Source organism: Equus asinus, chromosome 23 (assembly GCF_041296235.1).
Source record: "Equus asinus isolate D_3611 breed Donkey chromosome 23, EquAss-T2T_v2, whole genome shotgun sequence".
In the NCBI taxonomy this organism is placed as follows: Eukaryota; Metazoa; Chordata; class Mammalia; order Perissodactyla; family Equidae; genus Equus; species Equus asinus.
This window is the reverse complement of record NC_091812.1, coordinates 23,946,081-23,958,275: the sequence shown is the minus strand read 5'-3', so window position 1 is coordinate 23,958,275 and position 12,195 is coordinate 23,946,081.

Sequence of the window (12,195 nt, the reverse complement as noted above, 5' to 3'; positions counted from 1 at the left end):
GCTTTTGCTATTTTGATTACATCCTAATTGCATATGGATTTTAGGATCAGTTTGTGAATTTCCATAATGAAGCCAGCTGAGATTCTAATAGGGTTTGCATTGAGTCCATAGGTCAATCTGGGGAGTATTGCCATCTCAACAATATCACATCTTCTGATATGTGATTTAGATCTTTTAATTTTTAAAATATCTAATAATTATTTATTATAAAATTAAATATTTTTAATTTTTCAGGGTATAAATTTTACACTTTTTTGTCAAATTTTGTACTAAATATTTTATTCCTTTTATGTTGCTGTAAATTAAATTGTTTTCTTAATTTAATTTTCAGGTTGTTCACTGCAAGTGTATGCAAGTACTACAATTGATTTTTATGTATTGATCTCATATCCTGAAATATTCTTGAACTTCTTTATTAATTCTAATAGTTTTTTTAGTTGACTCCATATTTTTTATATACAAGATCATATCATTCATAAACAGAGAGTTTTACTTCTTCCTTTTCAATCTGGATGCACTTATTTCTTTTTCTTGCTCAATTACCCTGACCAGAAACTCTAGTACAAAATTGAATAGAAGTGGTAAGAGATGTCCTTGTCTTGTTCATGACCTTAGGGAAAGCATTATTCTTTCACCATTAAGGATGACATTAGCTCTGGAAATATACATATACAAATAAATATATAAATATAAATATATATATATATATATATATATATATATACACATACATATTTTAATACTCTTTCTCAGGTTGAAGTTGCCTTCTTTTCCTAGTTTGTTCAGTGTTTTTACCACAGAAGAGTGTTGGATTTTGTCAAAGCCCTCTTCTGTGTCTATTAAGATAATTGTGTGGCTGTTTTTTATTTACTGACATAGTGTATTATGTTAATTGATTATTGGATGTTACCAACCTTTCATTCGTGGGATACATCCCATTTGGTGATGGTATGTATTTCTTTTTATCTGTTGTGGATTTGGTTTGCTAGTATTTTGGTGATGATCTTTGCATCTATATTCATAAGAGAGGCCGATCCATAGTTTTCTGTTCTTGCAATGTCTTTACCTGGTTTTAGTATCAGGTTAGTGCTGCCATCAAAGAATGCATTTGGAAGTGTTCCTCACACTTTTATTTTTGGAATTTCGTAAAGAGTTGGTATTTTTTTAAATGTTTGGTTATCTCATCTCCTTCTGGCCTCCACTGTTTCTGCTAAGAATTAAAATGTTAATCTTATTCAGTGTCCCTTGTAGGTGGCTAGTCCTTTTTCTCTTGCTGATTTCAAGATTTTCTCCCTATCTTTGTGTTTCAGCATTTTTGATATGCTTTTTGCAGATCTCGTTTCATTTATCCTACTTGGAATTTAATGAGCTTCCGGGATGTGTAGATTAATGTTTTTTAATAAATCAGGAAACTTTTCAGCCATAATTTCTTTAAATATGTTCTCTGCACATTTCTCTCTCCCTTCTTCTTCTGGTACTTCCACTCCATGGATGTTGGTGTACTTCATGCTGTCCCACATTTCTCTTAGGTTCTACTTATTTATAATCATTCTTGTTTTTTTTGCTCTTTCTGTTTTTGTATTACATTACCTTTACCAATCTGTCTTCAAGTTCACTAACTTTTTTTGCCCAGTTCAAATTTCCCTTGACCCCTTCTAGTGATTTTTTTATTTTAAATTATTGCATTTTCAAACTGTAGAATTTCCATTCATTTCTTTTTTATAGTTTCTATCTCTTTTTGGATATTCTCTATTTGATGTGACATTGTCATTATACCTTCCTTTCCTTCTTTATTCACATTTTCCTCTAGTTCTTTGGCCACACTTATAATCGTAACTTTGAAGTCTTTGTTAAATCTGACATCTGTTCACACTTACAGGCAGTTTCTGTTGTCTGCTATTTTTCTGATGTAGAGATCTTACTTTCTTATTTATTTCATGGCATAATTTTTTGTTGGAAACTGGACATTTTAGTTAATATATTGTAACAATTGTGGGTGCTGGTCCTACCACAGGGATTATTTACTTGTTCAGTGACTGTCTAAACTATTTTAGTGAGATTTGTTAACCGCTACCACCACCAGCACCCACAATTAGAAGCCTTTGATGTTGGTCCTCAGGGCACAGCTTTGGGTACATCCACAGTCACCCTGGGATAATAATGGTTTCGCAGGACTCTTTTTAACTATCTCTTTTCCTGACCATGCCCAGATCTTCAACTCTCCTAATTGCTGGCTGATTTCACTATTGCTTTTAACAAAGCCCCAGTATATAAATTACTTCATGGACTAATGCAATCAAATGCAGGCCCCTTTGAGGTAAGTCTCTGAGACTTAGTTTGGATCCCAGGGGCACTCTTCCCAGCTGTCTCTTTCCCCATTTTCCCCATTGAACTACACTTAAGCTTATAACTGCAATGAATCTATCAATCTTCCAATTGCCTTTCATCACAACTTCCATTGTTTTTTAGAACACCTTTAACTTTGAACTTCTCCACATTCTTGCAAAAAAAGGCAGTCGTTTCAGGGGGAGGTGTCTGGAGAACTGTATTCTAAGGCCTGCTTCTCCCCTCGGCAAAATCTCTGAGCCACAGCTCTGATGTGGCGTGGGGTCAATGGCACACTTCTGTTGAGTGACGCCTCCATATTAGGAGCTGAGCATTTGGTAGATCTGGGGGGCAGCACCTCCAAGTCATTCCAGCTCACCTTTCTCAGTTTAGAACCCCCACCACACAGACTGGGGCAATGGTGACAAAGGCTCCAGTATCCTCAGTGGTACAGTGCACAAACTTAATGTCTCTGTCCCATGAATGGGGATTGGGAAGAGGAAATGATCCCTCACCTCTTGGCCACGTTTACCCAGAACTTTGCCTCAGCAACATTCAAGGCGCAGAGTGAAAAATGTTGACATTCTGCCTTTTCCAGGAAGATGGCCTTCCAAGTAGGACCTGCATGTCTGTGTTCTTTGCTATTCCATTCTAGAGTGGAGTTTCCATTTTACTGAGCTTGAAGGAAGGAGGAATGAGCTTTGTTTAAATACACAGATTCTTAATTCTTACAACTTTTAGTAGATTTTCTTGAAGAAATGTTTTTTTCCATTGGCTGTATGCCCTTAGGGAAATTTCCAGAGACTTTTCATTTTTAAAAAAATAATTTTCACCAGTTCTGCTGGGGAGGGGAAGTGAGCCCACAGAGTTCCTCATGCTGCCATGCCGGAAATGGAATTCCTGTACTTTTAATTTTAACCTACCCGTATCATCACGTTTAAAGTGAGTTTCTTAAAGACGTCACATAGTTACATCACATTCCATCCATTTGGCTAATTTCTGTCTTTTATTGGGAATGTTTAGAATATTTATATCTGAGGTAATTATTATTTTATTAAGATTTGTCTGCCATTTTTATTATTTGCTTTCTGTTTGCCTCTTCTGATGTCTATTCCTGTTTTTCCCTTTTTTTACTTTCCTTTGGATTAGTTGAACCTTTTTTAGTATTCCATTTTGATTTCTCTATAGTAGTGATTATCAACTGTGGAATACCAAACGTATATAGCTTAACAAGGTGTACTAATATCAACATTTGATTGCTTCCGGTAGAATGTAGAGCACTTAATATCGTTTAGGTTCTTTTACGCCCCCTTGTATGACATAATTGTTTTAAATATTACCTCTGCATATATCGAGAACTACATCAGATAATTTCTAATTTTTCCTTTCATCTATAGAAGTGACTTAAAATACTTAAGATGAAAACAGTCCATTTACTTATATATCTCCGCTTTCCATCACTTTTTCTTCATTCTGATGTTCTAAATTTTCTTCCATTATTTTCTTTCTGTCTGAATAACTTCCTTTAGCTATTCTTTTAGACGAGTTGATAAATTCTCTTAGTTTGCCCTCATTTGAGACTGTCTTTATTTCACAATAATTCATGAAAAATATTTTTGCAAAATATTGAATTCTGGATTGACAGTTATTTACTTCCAGCACTCGAAAATGTTGTGCTACTTCCTTCTGGTCTCCACAGTTTCTGATGAAAAAGCTCCTGATGTTTTCAAAAGTTTTTCTTTGTCTTTAGTTTTCCTAAATTTTCAAAAGTTTGATTATGATGTGTTTGGATGTGGATTTCTTCTGTTTAGAGCTCACTCACTTTCTTGAACCTGTAGGTTTACATTCTTCACTAAATGTGGAAAGCTTTCAGCCATTGTTTCTTCAAATATTTTTTTCAGAACTGCACTATTTTTTTTCTCCTTCTAGTACTCAAGTAACATTATGTGAGACCTTTTGTTATTGTCCCAGAGGTCTCTAACATTCTGTTCAATGTTTTAAAATCTATTTTCTCTGTTATTCAGCTTGAATACTTTGTGTGTGTGTGTGTGTGTGTGTGTGTGTGTGTGTGTGTGTGTGTGAGGAAGACTGGCCCTGAGCTAACATCCATTGCCAATCCTCCTCTTTTTTTGCTTGAGGAAGATTAGTCCTGAGCTAACATCTGTGCCAATCTTTCTCTACTTTTTATGTTGGATCCCTCCACAGCATGGCTGATGAGTGGAGTAGGTCTGCACCTGGGATCTGAACCTGTGAACCTCAGGCAGCCAAAGCAGAGCTCGTGCAACTTTAGCCACTCAGCCACAGGGTCAGCCCCTCAGATTGAGTACTTTTGATTGATCTGTCTTCATGTTCACTGATTCTTTCCTCTGTCATCTTGATTCCATTATTGATTTCATCCAGTGAGCTTTCTTTCTTTCTTTTTTGGTTATTGTATTTTTCAGTCTTGAAATTCCCATTTGTTTCTTCCTTATCTGTTTTATTTCCCTGCTGTAACTTTGTTTTGTCATTTGTTTAAGAGTATTTGTAATCACTTGTTGAAGCAATTTTATTTAGCTGCTTTAAAATCCTCATTTGATTATTCCAGTGTTTGTGTTTACTTGGTGTCGGATTCTGTTAATTGTCTTTTCTCATTTGAGTTGAGATTTTCCTGGTTCTTGATATGAAGAGTCATTTTGAGTTGCATCCTATAGATTTTAATCATGTTATAAGACTCTCTCATTTAAATAGTCTATTTTATTAGGCAGTAAATTTATTTAAATTCAGAACACACTTCATGGTCACTTTTGTAGGTTGTGGTTCAAATGTCAATTTAGTTTTTCAAGGCTTTACAGTACCATTCTAGTCTGCTCCATTTATATGCTACCCAGACTGAAACCTGGGAAGTATTCCATACTGGAATTCAGTTTCATCAAATCTTTGCTATGCTGTTTCTGATTGCTTTCACACTTGGGATTGCTCAGAGTTCTGCCCAAGATTTCATATAGAACTTTGGAGAACCCATTTTTTTAACTCCTTTTTCTCCATAGTCCTCGCTCTACTGTGTAGCTTAGAGAGGAAGGGGCACCTCTGCCTCATTATTCAGGGCAGGGATGGTGAGCTGGGCTCTACCTACAGTCTGCAAATTTGCAGTGTCCCAGTGTGAAAGGGCAGTGGTGCTATTTGTTATTGCAGGGATGGCATGGTGGGCAGGGATCCGCCTACAGTACCCGGCAGCTTATTGTCTGATGGGGAGGGGAGAGGACTTGGCTTTTTTCATGCCATTCACCTGTAATGGGTCAGGTATGGTCAAAATATTTCTGTCTTGCTGGGCTACTCTTTTCCCTTTCCGTTGGCTAGAGAGAACAGACTTTTCATGGGACTTTTTATTTGTGCCTGTTGATGTTTCCCATACAGCCCTCTCCAACAGCCGGGTTGGGACATATAAAGTTAGACAACAACCAAAAACCCCTCAGAGAACTCACTGCTGGGTCATTCTTCAAGTCCTGCAATCCCTAGATGTTCTGCTTTCTTTTTGGTCCATCTTTCTGTTTTATCCCAGAAACTGTCAAAGTTCTCAAGATACATTAAAATAATTTTTAAATTATTTTTTAATAATTGCAAAAATAAAATTTTGATGAAGAGTATCACCAAAATGTTAACAAATAGCTATCACTGAAATTTTAGAATATGGAAAATTCTTTCCCATATTATATATTTTTGATTAATTTTAATTCTTAATATGACCATGTAATATACTTATATTTGAGAAAAATAAATAGATATTTAAAAATAGAAAATGTGACCTTTCAAGTAAGACAAAGGTTGGGGAGGTCTAAGATAATTATTTCTGTAGATATTTGTTTCTCAGGTCCAGAATAAAACACATTTAGGTCTCTATTTCCCATTTATCAGGAACACATGCATTTTATTATACTCTTAAAATTCAATTATTAAGCTTTTAGTTGCAAAAGATACAGTGTTTTGCATTTAGTAATTAATGCAACCAATTCAGAGATTTGACTAAGATAAACATTAATAATTAGAATGAAACATTCACATAATTAAAATGTGCACATATAGATAGAATATATATATGTCTTCTAATTAGGTTCAACAAACATTTATTGAATTTGCTTTATTTCATGTTAACGTAAATGTACAAAACAAATATTTATATTCTATGTAAACAGCAATGAAACATCTTTCTGCAAAAAAACTTACATGCAAGAGATCTTTGTTAAAAAAAGTAGCTGAAAGTAAATTGATCAAACAACAAAGGGTGAGATTTCCATCTCTTGGAAATTCCATTAAGGAAGGTTGCACTTTATCAAAGATTTTCAAAATCAAAAAATATTGAAACTGCGTATCTTAATATTAAACAGTGGTGATTAGCAATAATGGATATATTGCTTTCCATGAAGTCAGGCACCCTCACTATTTAAATATAGGAACTGCTCGGCATTTCAAAGTGTCCATCAAAGGATGGAAATTTGGATGGTCACTATGAATTCCTTCATAAAATAATTTGTCCCAGAGTCACAATGACAACATTCCGAGGTAACTCTGCATGACATCCCTAGCCTTTCCTGGCATTAATGAGAATAATCTTTGATTGTCTGACTTACTTTCTCACTACAACCATTGGTTAGTTTTACGGTTTCTGTCAGTCAGAGAAGCAACATAAAATTTATTTTTTACAGTGTTCTTTTTCCTCTTCTGTAGGACTCAGGATCTACCAAACACTAATGGTGTTGCTACTTTTGATATTTAGCATTAATAAAGATGTATGAACATTTCAAACTTATTGCTGCCATCAGATCCACCACTCTTGGGTCTGCTGCTCTCCAGAGCCTGACTAGAGAATTTATCTCTGATGCACAAGACTTGGTGGGATGAGGTTTCCTAGAACCTTACTATTCCAATGTGAACCAATGGTCAGCAGTACTGCCATCACTGGAGAACTTGCTCGAAATGTAGAATCTTAAGCCCCACCCCAGATCTAGTAAATGAGAATTTACAGTTTCATAAGACTCCCCCCCCGGATGATTTGTGTGCACACAGAAGTTTGAGAGGCAGTGCTCTTGACAAACTTGTTATCTGATCATTTCTGGTTGTATTTTGAATGTGAAAGCCATCAATAACTATTTCCTATACTTTCCCTCCAAGCACACCTATACAAACATATGTATACACATAAATCGTATTTCTTGAGCTCAAGCAAGATCTGTGGTCACTGCAGCAAATCAAATCAGACTATTCTGAGTATCTTATGTTCTACAGGGATGAATGGAACAGTAAAATCTAGTAGTAAGAAACGCAGGATGTTTCTGACCCCTTCTCACCACCCCAGTGACTATATTTGAATAAAATTAGAATAAGAGTCACTTAGTTTGTATTCCAGAAGATGAAGGCAATTAGAGTTGTGTGAATAGTTGTGGACACAGTTTTGGTGTCATATCGAACGTAAGCAAGAAACAGAATCTCAGCCATCCAACCTGTGGAAGAAAGGTGTGACTCGCAGACATGATTTAGCTCACCTTTAGCTGGCAGTTAAACAATATATTAGAACTCATTCTGTTCAAAGTGAGAGAGTTCCAACCAAACTAAGGAAAATTAGCTCATATGACTGGACATTCCAGTTATCTGCTTTGTTATCTGCTATGTTTTTTACACTCAGCTATCTGAGGTTATCTGCTTTAGAGGATCAAGATGTCACAAGTTAGTCAGTTTCTGTGTCCCTCACTTCCTTCTTCCCTCTCTTCCTTTCTTCCTCACTCTCTCGCTCCCACCTATCTACCTACCTACCTGTTCTCTCAACTACCTATCTCAACTCTGCCTTCCTTCATGTTGACTTCATTCTCAGATGAGAACTTCACCCTCGGGGACAAAGCTGGCTTCTGGAAGTTCCAAGCTTGTTTAGTTTAAAAACCTTAATCTCACTGAGAGATCCCCCAGAATCCATATGAATCACTGCAAAAAGACTTTGTTCCCATGTGTATCACATGCCCCCATTGGAATGACCACTCTCTCCAGAGAATGATGATAATCTAAATCAGTGTGATTCATGTGCCAAACTTGGTGGTGTGGGGTGGGAGATTAATAAGGAAGGGGATAGACTTGTATCTGTTAGTCCAAATACAGAGAGGAGGGAAACTTTCCCAAATGCAAGGATATTGATGGGAAAAAAAAGGCAGAAGTACATTAAAGTAGCTACATATAATTACTTTCAAATCATTTGCTAAAATCTAAACATTTTTCCTTATCTCTGTTCAGAAAAGTGGAATAAATTAAGGTTTCAAAATGACTGCTCCCAACAACTCCAGAAGATGTGCCCTTTAACTGAACTGAGTGTCACTTTTGAAAGACCGTCTTAAATAAACAGCAGCTTTTGTCAATATTTGTTTTTGCTTCAAAAACTAAAACCAATTACCACATACGTGCACACACACACATATTTTTTAAAGGGCTGTAATAAGAAACATTATTGTGAGTAGGTAATAATATATCATGTTTTTATTACTCCTAATAACAAAAACTTGTTAATAAAATAGCCTATTAATGACAAATGATGCTATAATGTTTTATTTAAATTATCTGATTCAATTGCCATAAGACCACTATGAACAGGTTACGAAACTTCAAAGTGTGAGAATCAGACCAAACTTTTAAGAAATATCCCTCGCTTGTTATGAACGCTTTAAAAATAGGTGTTAGACACTTAATGCAGTTTTAAAAAATCGTTATTGAAACATATGACTGATTTTGAGTATACCTGTAAAGTACAAAAGTATGTAAGAATATCTAATTACATAGTCAATGAAGCAAATTCTGGAATAGCTGCTGCCTCGTTGGCCTACTTGCTTGTACACCTGCATGCATCTTATAAGTGCCCCCCAGGCCAGAAGGCCCCTACCCCAAAATCCTCTGTGTTTGTGAGTCACCCCAGTTAAAATTGCTTTAGGAACATATTCAAGTTATCTTTTATTCACTAAGTATTCAATACATACGAAGCACTGTCCTAGGAACTTTCATTTATATCATCTTGTTGGATTTCAGAAGCACTTGCTATTTCCTACATTAAAGAAGGTTTTGGTAGACAGCCTTCTGTGTATAAGGGTTTATACCCAAACTTGCCTTTCATATCCACTTATAGATCTATTTTTGTCTATAATACATTGTGCTAGTTTTGCCTAGAGTTTAGGTATGTTTTGAAATGCTGTTTTTAACCACAAATTACATGCAAAAATATCTAATGTAGAATGTTATTTAAATTATATATATGGCGCACTTTTATCCATGTGCTCGGTACTCCTAAGAGCTTTACATATATTACTGTAGACGATTCTCACAACAAACCTACGGCACAGATGCTATTATTACACTCATTCTACAGAATCACAAGGACAGTTAAGGAACTTGCTCAAGGTTGTAAAAGTGGTAAATGATGGAGTTGGCACTTGAGCCCAGTCAGTTGAGCTCCGGAGTCTGTGCTCTTAACCACTTTGCCGTACTGCTTCCAGTGTGGTTGCAGGAGATGCCTGGGACACATGGAGATGATAGGGTCCAAATACAGGGACCAATACTCTAAGTTTCTGCACATGATTTCACATGCTAGGAATATGGTCAACTGATGGAACTAAAATTTCAAATGTGCAACCTAACAAGGAGCATCTTCATGAACCATTTCAAATAACATTCCTTTGGGAGCATCCTCAGCTTATGCATGGATGGTCATGAATTCGTAAAATAGTTTTGAATCTACATGTTTTAACAATTTTATCGCAGGCAACATTCGAGAAAGAGATTATGGTCTCTCTCTCTCTCTGCCTTCTCTTCCTCCTCTCTCTCTCTCTCTCTCAGCATGCCAATTTCTTTTGAAGAATCATCCCTCAATTATAATACTCTGCCAGCCCTGCTCAGGGGGGTATGCAGAAGAATCAGATAAGATCAACAAGAGATCCTTCTCAGTTTTATAAACAAAGATTTGGAAAAATAAAAAACTATTTCCTCTGAATTTGATGAGATCTGAGAAGGTGAGATTGGGACCTGTTAGGAGCCATTTTTCTTGCCACATGGGGAAACCACTTTGATAGAAAAAAAATTAGATGTGACAAGAAGTTTGGGATAGAGAAAGGAAGAGGAAGTAACTTGATTAGATTTTTTGAGTTCTTAGAACCAGACGTATTGGGAGCCAGTGTTGCCCTGGACTTCCTATTTATATGAACCAGCAAATTCCCTTTATATTTAAGCAAGTTTGATTGATTCCAGTCATGTGCAACTTTAGTATGCTAGGAGATCAAACTCAGCATAAGAACTGAGTCAAATCCAAGAACCACAAGTCAATGAAGTTTCTAGGATGTAATCCCCTGAAACCAAACAAATTAGTTTACTTTTTAAGTGAGTAAGAAGCAGGGACCTGTGATTTTCAAACTGGACAACAATCCCCAGGCCACTATTTTGCCAAAAGGTGTGCGTAAGTGGAGCAGTGCAGACCCCACAAAAAAATTCTCTCGTATACTTCTCTCAAGGATGACAATCTTTTCTCAATCAGAGGAACCAGGTACAGCAGTTAGACTGGCTAGGAAATCTATGCCATGACAGGAGCAAGAAGTCCTTTTTATCCCTGCCCCACAGCGTGCTTTTTCTCCTTCTTCCCTTCACCCAATGGGAGGAATTTTGCTGTAGTTTCCTCTTTTCACTTTACCATTGTATTTTACATATGTACAGATGGTTAATGTTTTCCTTATAGTCTAGATTTGGGGTCATGAAGAGCCACATTCAGGCCTAAGCACATTTCCCAGAGATAATGAATTTAAGTATGATGGAAAAAATGGACGTGATTTGGTTTATCTGCTTCAGAGAAGGAAGAGAGTTTTCAGTATTCTTTGGACTAGTTGTATTAAGATTGGCAGGAGCATTCTCAAAATTGTATGAAAAGAATAGGGCAGCCAAGATATGACATGGATTTTCTTTCAGGAACTGTCCCACTCCCACTCCATTTGGCCCTGTTGGAACTTAAATGTTCGTCTAATACATAGTTAATAAATATCAGTATACTCCTTTGGGTTGACGTGAGGTCAAGTTGATCATCTTGTAACAAAATTTCAGCAACTAAAATTTTCACAAAAAGATATGCTGCCCAAGTTTTCCTATATTGGTTATGCTTATCGCAGTGCCTCACACCTGGAAAGCTCTCAATAAAGTATTTTTTGAGTGAGAGCAAACATCTTATGAGTGGAGTTTAGATGTATTTTAATAAATGTCAGCATCATGGTTATTTACTTATTTATTCAACTACTCTCGAGTGTGGGATATGAAGAGATAAATAACATACTATGTCTGTCTTGAAGGCTATCTGAACATCTAGGGTGCAGAGAGTAAGATATTTAAAAACATATTGCAATATACAGCATGAACAGAGTGTGACGGTAGCATGATGCTCTAGAAAGAACACTGGTATTTGTTTTCTGTTGCTGCTGTGATAAACTCTCCCAAATTTAGTGGCTTAAAACAATACTAATGGATTCTCCCACAGTTCTGAAGGTCAGGAGTATAAAATTAAGGTGTTGGCAGGGGTGTATTCCTTCTGGAGGCTTTTGGGGAGAGCCCATTTCCTTGCCTTTTTTGGCTTCTAAAACAATCTGCCCTCTTTGGCTCACGGCCTCTTTCTTACATCACCCCAATCTTGCTTCCATTGTCTCATCTCCTGCTACTAATTCTGATCTTCCTGCCTTCCTCTTATAAGGACTCTGTGATAAATTTGGGTTAATCCAGAACAATCTCTTTGTCTCAAGATCTTTAACTTAATCACTTCTGCAAAGCCCCTTTTACCATGTAGGTAAAATATTCCTAGGATCCGGAGAATAGGACAGACCTCTCGGGGAACCATTA